Genomic DNA, 16,697 nt, shown 5'->3' on the forward strand with positions numbered 1-16,697 from the left:
GGCACAAAAAGAAATTGTTCAAAAAATTTGAGTTCAAGAAATGAAAAGAAAAGAAAAGGTTTGCAAATTGCATCAAAAAGAAAAGAGGAGTAACAAAAATGAAAACTCCTATGCTTCAAATATAAGGCATCCTCACTACATATGGGCTGACTTTGAAAATGTTCAAAACAAATACAAAGAAAAGTTGAAAATTGTCAAGTATTGAAATGCCAAAAATCAAAAGAAATGGCAAAAAGAAAGTGTTCTCAAATGTCATATGCCACAAGAAATTGGGGGGAAACAAAAACAAAAGCAAACTCCCAAATGAAACTCAAATATCTGTCGATCCACTTTTGTGCATGGTAGAGAGGGGACGACCCTTCTTCTTGTCTAGGGAAGAGGGGGAATTCCGCGATCCTCCAGTGTTTCTAACACCATAGGGAATCTATTCTTGACAAAAACATTTAACGATTGAGGACAAACGTACCCTAGCTTGACACAACTTGGAGGTGATTTATTGGTATCCTTCTAGGCTTAGTAGTTTGAAGAAATTGCATCTATGAAGGAGTGTGTACCCTTGAATTGCTTCCCTTGTAGATAATTTCCGCCACTTAGATGAGGAAAGTGGCTATTCTTTTGTAGATGCATCCATTATGTGATTTTGTGTGCTTAATGTTTGGATGTGTCGCCATTTTGGCAAGACCCACCTTGCCTTGCAAGAAGGCATCCTACCTCATGGTTGTCTTGTTGTGAGTTGAAGGGGCGGAGTGAGACCTGCTAATTGTCTCATATCGGTTATATTATTAGGATAGTTTAAATAAGGGTCTAGTTTTTGTCACCTCTTTACTCGGGACGAGTAAAGGTTCGGTTTGGGGATATTTGATGTGACCATTATTTGAGCATATTTAGTCCCCTAATTGAGCCTATTTTGCATACTATTGTTATCATTCCATGACCATTTTATCCGTCGAATGCTTTCTATTTTGCTTTCCTAGTGCATTTCGTATGTTTTGTGGGAAAGAAAATAATAAGGCGGAAATTCCCGTCTTTCGTGCGTATTTGGAGGCTATTTGACGGTGTTTGATGGACTAGTATGAAGAGGAAGCGAGAACTAAGGACCAATCCTACAAGAATAAAAATAAAGTGATGTCACAGAAGACGAGCGGCTCACACGCGAGACGCCCGTCCAGGGTGACAATCCGAGCGTGCAAGCAACAAAGACGCCCGGATTCCTTCAAATAATCCGAGCGGATTCCCATGAAGACGCCCGTGCACCACCTCATGAATCCGAGCGTCTCTCCTCCCTGGACGGACGGACCGCAACATCTTCCGCCGAGATGCTCATCCTTCTAAAAAGACTAGCGTTTCCCTGCTCTAAACTCAAAGATCACTACTACAAATCCAGGCAACTACAACGCCCCTTTAACAACGTTTATGCACGAAAATCACAATAGACGTTGTAGAATGTATGGCGCAATTTTTACTAAACTTAATTACAACGGGTATGGTTATATAACCGTTGTTATAAGTTTTAACAACGGGTCAAATTTGCACAACCGTTGTTAATAATTTGGCGCAAAATTGGCGCAAAGTTAGTGAAAAGTAATCACAACGGGTATTTTTAAACCCGTTGTTAAAACTTATTTGACAACAGTTGTTGATTTACAACCGTTGTTAAATCTTATTTAACAACGGTTGTTGTTTAACAACCGTTGTCAATACTTTCAATACTATAAACCACACAAACACAGATCAGCTACAGCCACAAAACACATACATAACCTAACACAAACACAGCAAACACACTTTCCCATCGTCTCTTTCTCTCTTTCTCATCGTCGCTTTATCATCTCGCCGTCACTGTTGGTTTCATCGTCTCTTACTTTCTCTAATTATCAGGTAAATCTCGCCGTCACTGTTGGTTTCATCGTCTTTCATCTTCATTGTTTTCTTTTTTTAATTATTTCATTTGCATGTATATATGTTGGGTTTTTATCGATCATTATTATGTTATTATTCGCTTAATTAGCTCGTAAAACAAATTAAATAAAATAAAACAAAGAAGAAGCAAGATGATAGAGAGGAATGCATGATAAACTTAATTAATAATTCATTAATATATATATATACATAAATTAAAAAAAGAATTACATTTCTAAAAATGCAATTCTTATATTTTCATAGAGAGTCTTATTCTCTTCTATGATATCCCTCCTCTCCTCCTTAGCTATTTGGAGGTTTCGTTCAGCAGTTGCTATATCGTCATATAGCTGCAACAACTGCTGCTCTGTCAAGCCATTTCTTTTGGCGTCCTTGAGTACGGCTTGAGCATCCACAAGATAGCTCCTAAAACTGTCCTCGATGTGGAGCAACCGGCGGATGAAGCTGTTGTTGTTCTCGGTCATAGTAAGAGTTTTAAGGATGTAATCGTTCATTTTGTTGATGAACTTTGGAGTTGTTTGAAAGATTAATTAGGGGTTGGAGATTGTTTTAGCAGTTAGGGTTTGAAGATAGTGAGATAATGTGTGGACAACGGGGGCCACGGGGGCGCTTGGTAAACAAGCGTTTGCATTTTTTGTATGGAGTCGCCACCAATTTTTATGGGAAATTGGAACCGTTCGAATACCTCGTGTCATGTCAAGACACAAAGTAGAGACATGAACACTAAGCAATCGTTACCCTTAGCATTCTATGTCTAGAATGACTCTCGTGGATGCCAATGAACACGGGTGTTCACAGATATCTGGAGTAAGGGGTGAGGGTACGTATTAGGAAGCTCTTTTGATCGAACACCTAATCCCGCCCGCCTCGATAGCGGCCTCTACTAATGATTAGGGAAGTTATTCGTACTCGATATATCGTCGGCTATATGCATGCAATGCAACATCCAAGTTTTAATCCTAGCATGTGAAAATTAACTAAGTCGGTTGACACGTAATTAGCATACAATTGGGTCGAAGTAGGATTTAATGCTCATTTACATGTGAAAACATACAAGCAATAAAAGGAATACAATAATTATAAATTACAATAATGAAAATTACATTAATTACAAAGGAATAGGTGATTTATGTCGAAAATACCTTTAAAACGGATAATTTAAGAAAAACGAATAAAAGAATGAAATAAATTAACAAACAGGAATTAGCGCGATATTACGGATAATAGTTAGTTAATTACGTAAACTAATTAAACTAAGTCAAGGCAGAAACGGAGTTCAGGGACAGAACTCAGACAGGAACAGGCGCAGCAGAGCTGCATCCTTTGGAATAGCGCGTGACGACTTTGCGTGTCTGTTTCCTTGGCTTCGGCCATTTGTGAAGCCGTAATTGCAAACCGTTAATGTTAATTGGTGAATTTAATGATTGATTAATGATATTTACTCGGATGAAAGTGATTAACATGTTTTTTAACATATGAATGGGTCATGAAAACAGTAAAACATGAATGAGACGGAATTAAACGGATCAATACATGATGGAATAATGACAGAAGTGAAAAATATTAATGAGCCAAACAAATTAATTCAATTAACTAGGTTAGATACGATAGATTAATGACGAATATACGATGAACATGCTAATAGACGGGCGTAAACTATATCAAAGACGAATTCCAGAAACCCAATATTGATGAATTGAATCTCTACAACCCGGAATTGAATTTAATGACGAAAACCCGCAAATATTGGATTATTAGGGATTTAAGTCGGATTTGTGATGATTAAAACATACATATGAATTATATACTATCCTAACGAAGAATTAACAAATAAACGAAACAAACAAAAGGGTTTTGACGAATAACGAGAGGACGACGAAGAAGAAAGAAGCGAGAGCTGCGGCGGCCCTCACGAAGAGGCGGCGAGAAGCTGCGCTCCTTCAAGAGGCGCAACGATTCTTGCGTCCTTTCTCGACGGTTATCTACTGGAAATCCGTAAAAAGAGGTTTTAAAGCATGGTTTTAGAAATCGGTTTTAATGATATTTTCGACATAAACCTTACAATTGATGATACAATAATTAAAATACAATAAATAAAAGAGAGATTATACACCCTCAGACTTACATGTTGACGAAACGAGAAGGACTAAGATATCGATTAGTGATGCTCGACGCGAATGCAAAGAAAGTGCCCTCGTAAGAGGAAAATGATTAAGTTAATTAAGTTGATTGATGTGGAGTTGGTCAAATTGGTCGGTCATGCAAACGGGGGAGGGGTACTCGAAGGATCCGAGCTTACGTGGTCGAAAGTTCAAGCACGTAGACGCAAAAAGTAAGAACAAAGTCTAGAATGCAAAGGGAGAAGAGAATGGCGGACACTCGCGTGAGAAATATGAGGAGCGAAGGGTCCTATTTATACTAATCACGTGAAGGAATTAGGGTTTCGGAGACTCTTTGGAAGTGAATCTCGGAAAGATATGAAAAAGATACGAGAAACATGCGAGAAGAGGGTGCAGGAAGAGGCGCGGCGACCCTGCGTCTCTTGGAAGAGGCGCAGACTGCTGCGTCTGTTCTCAAGTGGTTTCCTCTGCATAAGAAAGATCTCCGTGTTTGAGTTATGGTAGGACGGAAATAATTCGGTTTTCCTTAATATCTTATGTGAATATTACGGAAATTGCTTACTAAAAGATAAAATTTATGAAATATGGAATAGAAATATCCGGAACATTCCGAACATTCGACTCGGGATTTAACGGTTATCGAGAAAATGGAGACGGTTTTAGGCCCGGACTCGAATGTACTCTAATTCTTGTCAAAACGACCGTATCGGGACGTAGATGACAACTAAGAGGTAGACATTAATATTTGAGAAATCACTTGACGATAATCCTACGAATTGTCACAAATCGTTCCGCGTATCAAACATGCGGCCCAATCATCACCGGGTGGTTTGCGGGAGGTGCAGAAATGAGGTATCTACAGAGCCCCCACTTTGACTGAGGCTTGGACAAGGCGAAAGTCAAAGTATAGCCATCAGGTCAATCGAAGATTACAACCTGACGACTATGGCGACGCGAGGCGGCTCAAGGGGTCTGAACCAAGGACCTATCGTCGGGAACATTTTAGAGTCTGTCGACTATCGGGGAGGGTCGTTTAAAGTCCATTAGACTACGTAAGGAGGCTCGCCAGCCATAAGGAGAGACCATACCTGAGACTTCTTTCTCGAGATGCTTCCGGGGGTGCGTAAGAGCTAAGGTTGAGCATGGGAGCTAAGGGTAAGACCTAAAGGATACATGAGGATTGGTGCTAGGGTGTGGGACCCTAATGGAAAGCATCGACGGGAAGGAGGCCTAAAGTAAGTTCAAACTTAAGGGTAACTAAAGCTTGGGTATAGGAACTCTATTGGTTTGGGAACTTGAAGGCTTATGAACCTAAAAGGATTGGGATCCTATAGTCAAAAAATCCTAATTTCGGGTTTACGAACCTTAGAAAGAAGGCTTTGGTTTGGGAACTTCTGGAGAACGAAACCTTTGTCGCACTCTGCGGGGGAACAAGAAATATCGTGAGTAGCAGGACACAGGCGGGAACTGCTGAGAGAAAACTGCCTTGGGTAGTCTTCGAGAAACAATTGCGAATAGCAGGACACAAAGCGGGAGGCTGGCGAGGGGAAATCTGATTAGGTAGATCGTCAATCCTTACGTCTTGAGAGAGACAGTACGTCCGCTTACTCTCGCTAGAGACACGATTGGGAATTGATTCTTCTCGTCATGAGAGGGAAAGTATATCCGCTTACTCTCGCTGGAGACATAACGAAGGTGTGTCGAATCCTATGAAGGAATGAATGCTCGTTGCGACAAGCAAAAGGTCTTGGACGGAATAAATAATACGCAATAGTCTGCTGCGGGCTTGGAAACGCGGGCCGGAACGAAAGAAAATCGCAAAACGGACCAAAAGAATGAAAATAACACCGGGGAAGAGGCGCACCAAAGATGGGCCCACAAATAACGAACTCATAACGAATTTTTGAAAATCCGCATGGAGGGAACAAAAGGAAGAGGCGCAGCAAGAGCTGCGTCTCTTGGAAAGAGGCGCGGCCTTTCTGCGTCTATTCCCCAATTTGGTTTTCCTGCGTAAAAACGCGAAAATCGGGAGGTTTTGTTCATTTTTATTCAAAACACAAATCACTCATTTCTCTCTCAAATCTTCACCATTTCCGCCAAGGTTTGATTCAAAAGCTCGCATTAAACATGACTAATTGAGGTATGTGTCTCAATCTTGCATTAATCGTCTACAATTGTCCAATTTTGAGCCGAAAAATCTAGGGTTTATGACCCTTTTGATCGAAAATTTGGGGCTTTTCCCCCAAATGAATTTGCCTTGTCAAATTGACACTAGAAATGGATAGTAGGTAATATTAGGAACATAACCATGTATTTGTCTCGAATTTTCATCAAGTTTTGAGCCTTTGAGTGAAATTTGAGACGGTTTTACAGCTGAACCGTAAATTGCTTCGAAAATAGCCTTAGAATTGCCCATTTGCGATGAAACTTGATATTTGGGATCCTTGAATGATGGGTAGACTTTATACCATCTCAGAATTTGGGTTTGTGACAGCTTTTTCAGGACACTTTTGTAGGGCACAATCGCCATTATAGCGAAATGCTGTCGAAATTTCGACTCGAACCCGGAACTAGGCTTCGAATTAGGCTTGACTTGACCCAATTTATCACATGAGTGGTCGGGTTGGTGGGAATATGGCCAAGGATGGCGAGAAAAGATCGGTTTCAGGGCTTCCGAAGGCTCGAAAATTCCTTAACCAAGGCTTGTCGTCATGTGACGCGGCCTGAATTTGCTTTAATGTTGCAGGTGATGAGGCTTCTACTTCTGGGAGAGCTCCCATGGAGATCGACGCTGCTACTGTCGAGGAGGCTTTGGAGCAGGCCTCCACCGCTGCGGTGATGGCTGCTGGGGACGAGGCTCACGAGGAGGAGGCCGTTGAGGAGGAAGAGGCCCCGAGGCAGCCAACGTCGGACGAGGAGGTCGTCGGTGAGAGGGCTCCGCGTGGTGAGACTTGGGAGAGCAGGCACCTGGTGTGGGCTGCAGAGGGTCACCTGTCCTACAGGACGGTGAAGAGTCTGGTAAATAGGAATTCACTACTCACTACTCATCCCTATTCATTTTTATCCAAATTTCTTTCAAATTTCCTTCAAAACTAAAGATAGCTTTGTTTCAAATCACAATAGGAGGCCGGGAACATCAGGTCGTTCTCGGGTTACACGACAGCGATGGAGCACTACGAGCGGCTGTCGGCGGAGGAGAGGGCCATGATCGAGCGTGGAGCGTTCGGTCCTTTGGTTCAGGTCTGGAGGGATATCGCGAAGAGGAAGTTGCGGGCTAACCTTAGCCTGGTCCGTGCTTTCTTGGACCGATTCTGGGATACGACTTCCACATTTCACATGCCTTTTGGTGAGTTGGGAGTCACTCTAGAGGACTACGGCATGATTTACAGTGCCGTGCGGGGACCGAGGAGGTGGTGTGGCGGAGAGCGCCATGAGGGCGGACTCGGCCGAGGCGAGGAGATTGATCGGTTGGAACTTGTCGCCGAAGGCTGTTCTGATGCGGGTTTGATACCCAGTTCTTACGTTCGAGACTACTTTGCGGGGAAGACCCGGCCGGTGACGATTGATGGGAGGGAGACGGCTCCTCCTCCTGTCTGGTGAGCGAGAGGGCTCGTGCGTGGCTCGGTGGTTTTTGTCTTCGATTTACCTCGGAGACAAGGGCGAGAGGCTATCGAAGAAGCTTCTTCACTTCCTTTCGACTGAGTTCCCTAGGACGTTGGGGACCGGGTCCTTTCTTTGGTTTCGCGGTCCTCATCCGCTTCATGAGGGCCATGGTTCGTCCGGAGTTGATGGAGAAGGGGACTTCTCCTGGTCTTTGTCGGACTGGACTCTCTTTGGAGGTATGAACCTACCTTTAGACCAAAGTAAATTCCTTTCTTTATCAAATTACGAAAGATCGTCATTGATTATTTTGCTTTTGCAGGCGTGGGTGTACTCCTACTTCCTGAGCCTCGCGCCCAAGAGGACGGAGCCGTTGGAGAGGGCCTATCCCGTGGTGAGAGGTTGGGTGATGTGCCGGACGAAGAGCAAGCGTTCTTCTCACAACGTTTACCGGCGGGACGTGAACGCTCTTCAGCTGAGCAGCGTGAGCATCACACTTATATTTGCTCATGCTTCTTATATTTGCTTTTAAGTTGATCGTAGGAATGATCCTTGTTATCTTGTCTCAGTGGGTGCCTAGACCTTGGGTGGAGTATGCTGGAGCGCCTCCTTTTGTGGCTGAGGTCCTTCGACCTAGGAGCTCGGGCCGACTGCTGTTGAGGACGTCGATGGGTCCTGTGTGGTACTTGGGCGAGCGCTTGGCTCGTCGGTGCTCGCGGGCGTGTTGCCGGTTCCGTCGATCCTCCCGGGACGATGTTTAGGGAGCCTTCTGAGGCTGAGAGGGAGGCGGACTTGGCTGGTGCCAGTGGTGACGCCCTTCTTCTTCCTGGCGGGGACTACTCGGCGTTCCTTTACGGGAGGTTGGCGTACTGGCCGGTAGTGGTGAGTATTTTTTATTTTTCCTTTTGATTTGATTTTTGAGAATGATGAAAGATCATCGATTGATGATAACCATTTGTCTTTGTAGGAGGTCGAGGCGGCGGGCATCGAGCCCCAGAGTACCCCGAGACCCTCGAGTACACTGACGCGACCGGGAGGACGGCGATCTCCGAGCTGCGTGACTTTGACGTAGCTGTGACGGATGCTGGCCTGGACGACTGGGAGCATCTAATTCGGAGGGTGAGCCTCTAACTTGTATGACCTTTGTGTAAGAACACATTTGGTTGAGTTTGTTTAATTGTTTGAGAATTTCTTTTTGAAAATGCAGGTTGCGCCGTCTCGGTTTATGGCGTTGTGGAGAGTGGCCAACCGGCTGCGAGCTACTGCCATCGAGGCACTTGTCGGCGGTCGAGGTCGTCAGGTATGAACCTTACACCTGTTTCCATTTTTTATTTTTGATTTTCTAATTTTGCTTGAATTGATTGACATGAGCCAATTTATCGTTTAGGGTGACCGCGAGCTGGAGCGAGAGTTGACCCAGTCTCGGGAGGAGACAGCTCGCGTGTTGAGGGAGCTCGAGGTTCGGGATGCCGAGATCGCCGCTCTTGTGGCGAGAGTTGCGAGTTGGAGCGCCAGCAGTAGTTTTGTGTAGCTTTTTTGTTTGTTGGCTGTGTCTTGTACATTTGTACATTGATTTTGAACATTTTTGGACTTTGGTTTGGGGCTCGAGCCCCCAGTTTGTACATTTCCTCCGTTTGGTATATATACGATGGCCTGAGTGCCTTTTTTCTTTGGGTTGTGTTGTTTGTATCTGCGAGTTAGTTTGAACAGGTTTGGTAGATGACGGTTTACGCCGTCATGCTGCCGAAATTTACATAGAAAAAACACGTAAAGCATACATTTTTATATACATATGGCCTTAATTAGCGCAGAATGAGAGATTCAAAAGAACGCGGAAAATGCAAAAAATGCAAAAATTTTGCCGGAAATGACCAGACGGTAGGGAGGGTTACCCCCTAAAAAAAGAAAAAAAAAAAGAAATCTATAAGTTTAGAAATGAAATTAAAGAATAGAAATCAATATATACAAGTTGAAATTAAAATGAAAATTATTTCCTAAAATGAAAATGAAATTTATTTCCTAAAATGAAAATATAGAAGTGTGATATAATGGCAGAAATGTCGATGTCGCCTCGAAATGCGTGCCCGCGAAATTAGGAAACTTGAATCATGGTAATCTTCCCGTATTTACCAAAATAATGACTTGTAGGAATAGGAAATTATTCGTTATGGAATTAGGAAAGATCCAACGCGGAAAAGCACAGAAGTGAAGCTCAGGAAGAGGCGCGGCGGAGTCTTTGCGCTGTTCCCAAGTTGTTCATTACGACGGATTTTTGGAAACAGCAATTAGTATAAATAGAAACGTTGATGGAGCGTTTATTCACACAAATCTTCCGTCTCATCTTCGTCTAAATACACAAAATTCTTCAAAATAAATTTTCTCATCATGAATACTTTGGAGATCCGCTTAAAGGAATGGACCAACGAGTTTTCAAATATGGAGAAGCATGATATGGGCTCTTATAACTTTGGATCGTTGTTGAGTTTGAAACTCATCAAGGTTGTGAAACCGTTCTTGGATGCTTGCCTTGACTATTGAGACCCAAATTACAATGTTTTTGTGTTCCCTGGAGGTGATATTTGCCCCTTTCCTGAAGAGATTGCTGCCATTGGTGGATGGGACCCCGAACATTTGTCTGCCATTCCTTCCACTTCTCAAGGGTTCAAAAGCAAATTTAGAGATTTGCTCGGATTGACTAGACTTGAGGTTGACCGTCTAGTTACCTCAAAAGGTGTGAGAATGTTGGACTTCATAGATCGATTTATCAACAGGGCCGACCCCACCGTTTCTCATGTTGCTAGGCGGAGGGCATTTGGCTTTTGCTTGTTGCATGTGTATGTCTTCCAAGGGCATGTTGATGAAGACTTGAGAGGTGATCCCCGTCTTTTGGGCCTTGTTGGGCAGATGGAGCTGCGCAGGAGCCCAGCTTGCTTATGCTTAGGAGAGATCATATTGGGTTTGGATAATAGGAAATCCAACCGTGACCTGCCGTTCTTGGGGAGTCCCGTCATTTTGCAGGTAAAAGACACTTTTTTTTTCTTCTTTTTTTTTTTGGTTTTTTTGGTTTTTTTTAATGTCTAATACCTGATTTTGGTAGGTTTGGCTTATGGAGCGGCTCCGATTGATCGAGCCCCCAGTTCATGCATGATGTGACCATAATTGGCGCATATTTAGCCCCCGAATTACCATTGTTTCTATGCTTTTTAGTGCCTATTTGGGTCATTTCTTATCTTTAGTTCTTTGTTTTGCATATTCTTTGAGATTTTGATCCCTTGGTAGGAAAGGAGTAAGAATCTTGCATTTTCATGGCAAAACAAGGCTAAATTGATCATATTCAATGACCAAGCATCAAGGAGAGACAAGACTAGAAGGCCTTTGTACATAGCATAGTAGAAGAGCATTGTTGAGAAAAGGATCCTTGAGTCCCCAAGGAAATCCCCAAGGAATTCATGAAGAAAAGGGAAGAAAAAGAAGAAGGAAAGTTGCTGAACTACAATCCGAACGGATTGTAGAGAATCCGTCCGTCCGTCCCAATCCGAGCGTCCCGCAAAGGAATCCGCTCGGATTCCCCCTCGCCAATCCGAGCGTCTTGCCCAAGAATCCGCTCGGATTCCTCACCAGATCCGCCGTCCCGACTCCCATCCGCACGGATCGCAAAGACAAAGACGTTTTCATTCCTCAAGCATCGATAAGAGAAGCCCTTCTCTCGGATAATCCTGGAGGCTCCTTGCTCAACTTAAAAGTGTAATTACTAGTTTAGCCCTTAGTTAACCCTAATGCATCCTCCCTAATTTTCACTATAAATACCCCATTAGTCTAATTAGAGGAGCATGTTCTTCTTATCAATAATTAGTGTAGTTAATATCAATCAAATCTCTCTTCAATATTGTAATCAAATATTAATCAAGTTTTAATCCAAGTTTTAGTTCTTTAATCTCTCTCTTGTTCTTACTTTATTTTGGGTAATTGAAGATTATTTGGGTTATTATTGGGAGATTGACAACCTCTCAATCTAGGATTTAAGTACTTCTATTATTCTTGCTTTATTATTGGAATCATTAGTAGGTATAATCTCTTAATCCCTTTTTAATTATTGCTAATTACTTTCATTTATTCATCATGTTTCATTATGTTAGTATGATTGACAACCTTTCTAGCATGATCAATATGATAATGAGTGAGTAGTCTCTTAGCTAGGGTTTAATGGATGATTAGGGGAAACCAACATGGGGAATGATTCATGCTTAAATTAATATGCTTTCATATCTTATTTGCTTGCTTGTTTTGATCTTAATACATGCACATGTTATATTTGATGAAATGCTAAGCCTATGAATCCTTGCATTTACTATCATCTTCTATCCTTTCAACTTGACTTGTAAGACATAACCCAATTCGAGTCTTGTTAGACCATGCATGTGTTAAGTAGGGAAGATTAAGTCGACTTGTAGGTGTTGTACAATCCAAGAGATTCGGCTCCGGGACCCAAACTTTCCTAGGATTGTAAGATATAACCCAACTCAATCCATCACAACAATAATTGCTTGCTTATAATTTGAGAACATGTTTGTATGATCATATCCCATGATTCCCCTATGAACCCATGACACCCTAGTGCTTTTAATCAATTGTTTACACCCTTATTTTATTTATCTTGTTAGTTTATTTTCATTGCTATCTTAGTTTAGTAACCTTCTACATCAACCCAATTTGTGACACCCCTAGACACCACTAGTTACAATAGAATCTTCATCTCAATACCCGTCCCTTGGGATCCGACCTTTACTTGCCTCTTTACTAATTGTAGAGTTGTTTGTGAAGTATAAATTGTGTTTTGTATCGACCATTGACCAACGACCACATATGCTTAATTGTGAACACGAAATGGCTCCGATCAAAAATGGCGCCGTTTCTTGGGGGACGGTGTTTAATTGATTTAAGATTTCTTTTATTGTTTTTAGTTGTGTCTTTTTCACCTTGGGAAGTAAAACTCCTCAAGGTTTGTTCTAATTGTTTTCTAGTTGTTTGATATTTTGCATGTCTAGAAGGTTACAAAGAGATTTGTTACCTTTTGACCGTGAAATCGAAAGAACCTTGACGAATAATAGGAGACTTGTTAGGAGGAATTTGGGAGGTGTTGGTGAAGTTGTTCAACCCACTAGTGAGTTTGTCAATCCTTTCGCAATAGAAGGAGAAGAGAACCCATTAAACAATACCACACAAAATCCACCTACAATGCCTAAATTCTCGTCACACTCTATACCCACCGAGGAGGATTTACCAAATGGTACTCCTACCCCACAACATCTTACCGGAAACTTTATTGCCAAGTCCGCCTTCATCCAACTAGTTGAGAGGAGCCAATTCGGGGGAATGCCTAGTGAGGACCCTCATTCTCATATGGAAACCTTTTGCGATTATTGTGAAGCTATCTCTCAAACGGGCGTGACTCAAGACCAAATAAGATGGGTCTTATTTCCTTTTTCGTTAATCGGCACCGCAAAGCAATGGTTGAAGGGCCTTGATAAGGCCACCCTTGGAATAGATTCTTGGAAGAAGCTAGCTCTAGCTTTCTACAAAAAATTCTACCTACCGGAAAAGACCAATATGCTAAGAGCTCAAATTACGGGTTTTAAGCAAAGGGATGAAGAGTCTTTGTATGAAGCTTGGGAGCGGTTCAAAGGTATTTGTCGCTCATGTCCTCACCATGGACTTAGCGAATGGTTTTTAGTGCAACAATTTTGGAATGGTTTATATGAAGATTCAAGGAACATTCTCAATATGGGATCAAATGGAATGTTCACCGAAGTTGATGACAATCAAACATGGAACAAGATTGAGGAAATGGCGGTCCATAATTCGCAATATAGTAGGCCTCGCAAGGCTACTAGAGGAGGAAAGTATGAAGTGGACTCCGTTACTCAATTGGGTGCTCAACTTAGTGCTCACATTGACACAATCAACTTGAAGTTTGAACAAGCTATGGCTAGACTTGAGGAAAGCTCAAAATCATCAAAGCATCATGTTAATGCCATGACGGCATCCTCATCAATCCCAAGCGGGATATGTGAGAATTGTGGAACCTTGGGTCATGACTCAAGTGAGTGTAGGGGAACAACCGAACAAGTTAATGCTTTCCAAGCTTACAAAAGTGGTACCCCTTATTCAAATTTTTACCATGAAAACACCAAGTTCCATCCAAATCTCTCATACAAAAGCCAAAATGTCCAAAACCCTCAAACAACATACACTCCACCACCCATGAGAAATCAAAATCAAAGACCCTTTTTCAATCAAAACCAAGGTTACCAAAATCAAAACTCATACAATCACCACAATGACCAAAGTTTTGATGTCCAAAAAGCGGTCCTCCAAATGCAAAAGAATCAACAAGAATTTTTCACCCAAATGCAAAAAGATAGCCAAGCAAAAGACACCACCATCAACAACATTCTAGCTCACACCAAGATGTTGGAAACACAATTAACTCAACTAGCATCTTCTAGCTCACAAAGACAAAAGGGGCAATTACCACCTCAAAGTAACCCCCCTAGACATGAAACGGTTAGTGCCATTCACTTGAGAAGTGGTACAAGGTATGAAGCACCGAAGGAGCAAGTTGAGGATGAAGTTGTGAGAGCTAGTGAGAATGAAGTTGTGGTGCAAGGTCCCAAAGAAGGGGAATCATCAAAAGAAGAAAGCTCAAAGAAAAATGAAGACAAAGCCAAAGAAAAGGAGCCCATTGTGATTAGACTTCCTTTTCCAAGTCGTCAAGCCAAGCCTAAATTTGATGATCAACTTGGGAAGTTCATGGAGATTGTGAAGAACTTAGAAGTCTCAATTCCTTTCACGGAATTAATCAATCACGTTCCGGCCTATGCAAAGTACATGAAAGATATCCTCACAAAGAAGAAGTCGATCCGGAAACTTGAGACTATCGCCTTCACTAAGGTGAGTAGTGCAATACTTCAAGGGAGTTCACCTCCAAAATTAAAGGATCCGGGAAGCTTCTCAATACCGTGTACCATTGGCGACACAACGATCAACAAAGCCTTATGTGATCTAGGGGCTAGTGTGAGTGTCATGCCGTACTCGGTAAGTAAAAGGTTAGGAATGGGAGAGCTTAAATGCACCAATATCACTCTTCAAATGGCCGATAGATCGACGAAGACACCGCTAGGGATATGGGAAGATGTCCCCGTGCGAATTGGGAAGTTTTTCATCCCGGTGGACTTTGTCATAGTTGATATGGAGGAAGATTCCAACATTCCAATCATCTTAGGAAGACCTTTCCTACACACCGCGGGTGCGGTGATTGATGTGAAACATGGAGAGCTCACTCTAGAAGTGGGAGATGAAAGCATAACTTTTAATCTTGACAAGACCATGAGAGCTCCTCGTTTGCATGAGCCATGTTTCATGATTGATCATTATAGCCGAAAAGATGAAAAGAAGAAATCGGAACTCCAATGGAGGAAGAAAGTTGAAGATGCTCCATTCAAAGAGCAAGTGAATTGTGACAAGAAGAGCTTGCAAAGCTCATCAAAATCAACCAAGGAAGAAGATGATGGCCTCATTGGCCAAGAAAAGAAATTGGGAGAGTTGTCTCCATCTAAGCAAGAGATTTTCAATGATCAACTCAATGAAGTTTGTGGTCTTTGGGACGACGAATTTGAAGGGATCTTTAATCCCTACATTGGGCATGCCATCGATCATGATCAACAACAAGAACCACGGTCTATTGAGGACCTCTACCATAACAATGAACAAGCTTTTGACTACTTCTTCAAGGTGTTGAGCAACATCAACAACACCTTGAACATGCCTCCTTGACATCTCATCAAGAATGAGAGTTTGGTGGAGTCCTCCCTAAACCACCACTTGTAAATATTTCTAACCCCCTAACTTACTTTTCAATTTTTGTATTGCATTTTTGTCATTTTTGGATTTATATTTACTTTGATCAAAATAATTGTCATGTAAGAGAGAAGTGAGGGAGGGACTAATGATTTTAATTGATATGTAGTGCTTTACCTTAGTGTGGGGATGGCAATTGCCTAGGCTATTCATGCCTTAGTAGTGCCTCCACAATGAAGAACACAAGATTTGAAAGAAAGAAAGAAAGAATGATAAGGGAATGCGTGGGTGCACGGATGGAACTGAATCCGTGTACACAAGGACCAATCCGAGCGGATTCCTGAGAATCCGCCCGTCTGCGAGAGGATCGAGCGTCTGATGAGAAGACGCCCGTCTTGGGCTGAGCTGAAATTGCAAAAATTCTTGACTGTTGAAGAATCCGAGCGGATTTCTGGAAAGACGCCCGTCTCACAGAATCCGTCCGTCTTTTGAACAATCCGCCCGTCTTGCAGCTGAAGAAAAACAAAGAAAAATCTCTGGACTGGAATCCGTCCGTCCTAAGCAAAATCCGCCCGTCTCTCAAAAAGAATCCGAGCGGATTCCCCAGAATCCGCCCGTCTCTAGGCGGGATTTTTGAAAATTTGAAGCTGAAGAATCCGAGCGGATTGCGCCTAATCCGCACGGATTGCCCCTGCGTCCTGAAATTGTCGAGTTCTTTAAATACCCATCCCACCTTCATTCATTCATTTATTCACTCATAAACACTACCCATAACATCAAAACCCTCATCCTCTCCATCTCAAAAACAAAAACCCTCAACAAAACTCACCAAAATCAAATCAAACCATCCTTCAAACAACAAATCAATCACTCCATCTTCATTAACAATCAAAACCAAGCACAAAATCTTCACCTTTGAATTGATTTTTGTTCTCATAAAGGAAAAGCCTTTCACCTTCAAAATCGATTTGGGCATTCTACAAATTGAAGATTTTTGATCTTTTTCTTGGTTAGCTCATCAAATGGCAAGAACAAAGGGAGCAACAAAAGCAAAAGCAAAAGCAAAGGCACCAAAGGCTACAACTCTCTCTCAAAGGCAAAAAGCTCTACAAATGAAGAAAGCTTTGGCAATGGTGGTATCAACACCAAGCTTGGAAGTGCAACAACCTCAACAAATTCCTATGGAAGCATCACCCTCTA

The 16,697-nt window shown here is 42.3% G+C and overlaps 1 non-coding gene across 1 annotated transcript; it reads right to left on the minus strand.

Moving 5' to 3' along the window:
• Positions 1 to 13,247: 13,247 nt before the first annotated feature.
• On the minus strand, positions 13,248 to 13,354 carry LOC141624175 (small nucleolar RNA R71). The gene has a single exon (XR_012533985.1). It is a non-coding gene; the product is annotated as a small nucleolar RNA R71 (small nucleolar RNA).
• Between the last annotated feature and the right edge of the window lie 3,343 nt (positions 13,355 to 16,697).

The sequence above is a fragment of the Silene latifolia genome, chromosome X (assembly GCF_048544455.1).
Source record: "Silene latifolia isolate original U9 population chromosome X, ASM4854445v1, whole genome shotgun sequence".
In the NCBI taxonomy this organism is placed as follows: Eukaryota; Viridiplantae; Streptophyta; class Magnoliopsida; order Caryophyllales; family Caryophyllaceae; genus Silene; species Silene latifolia.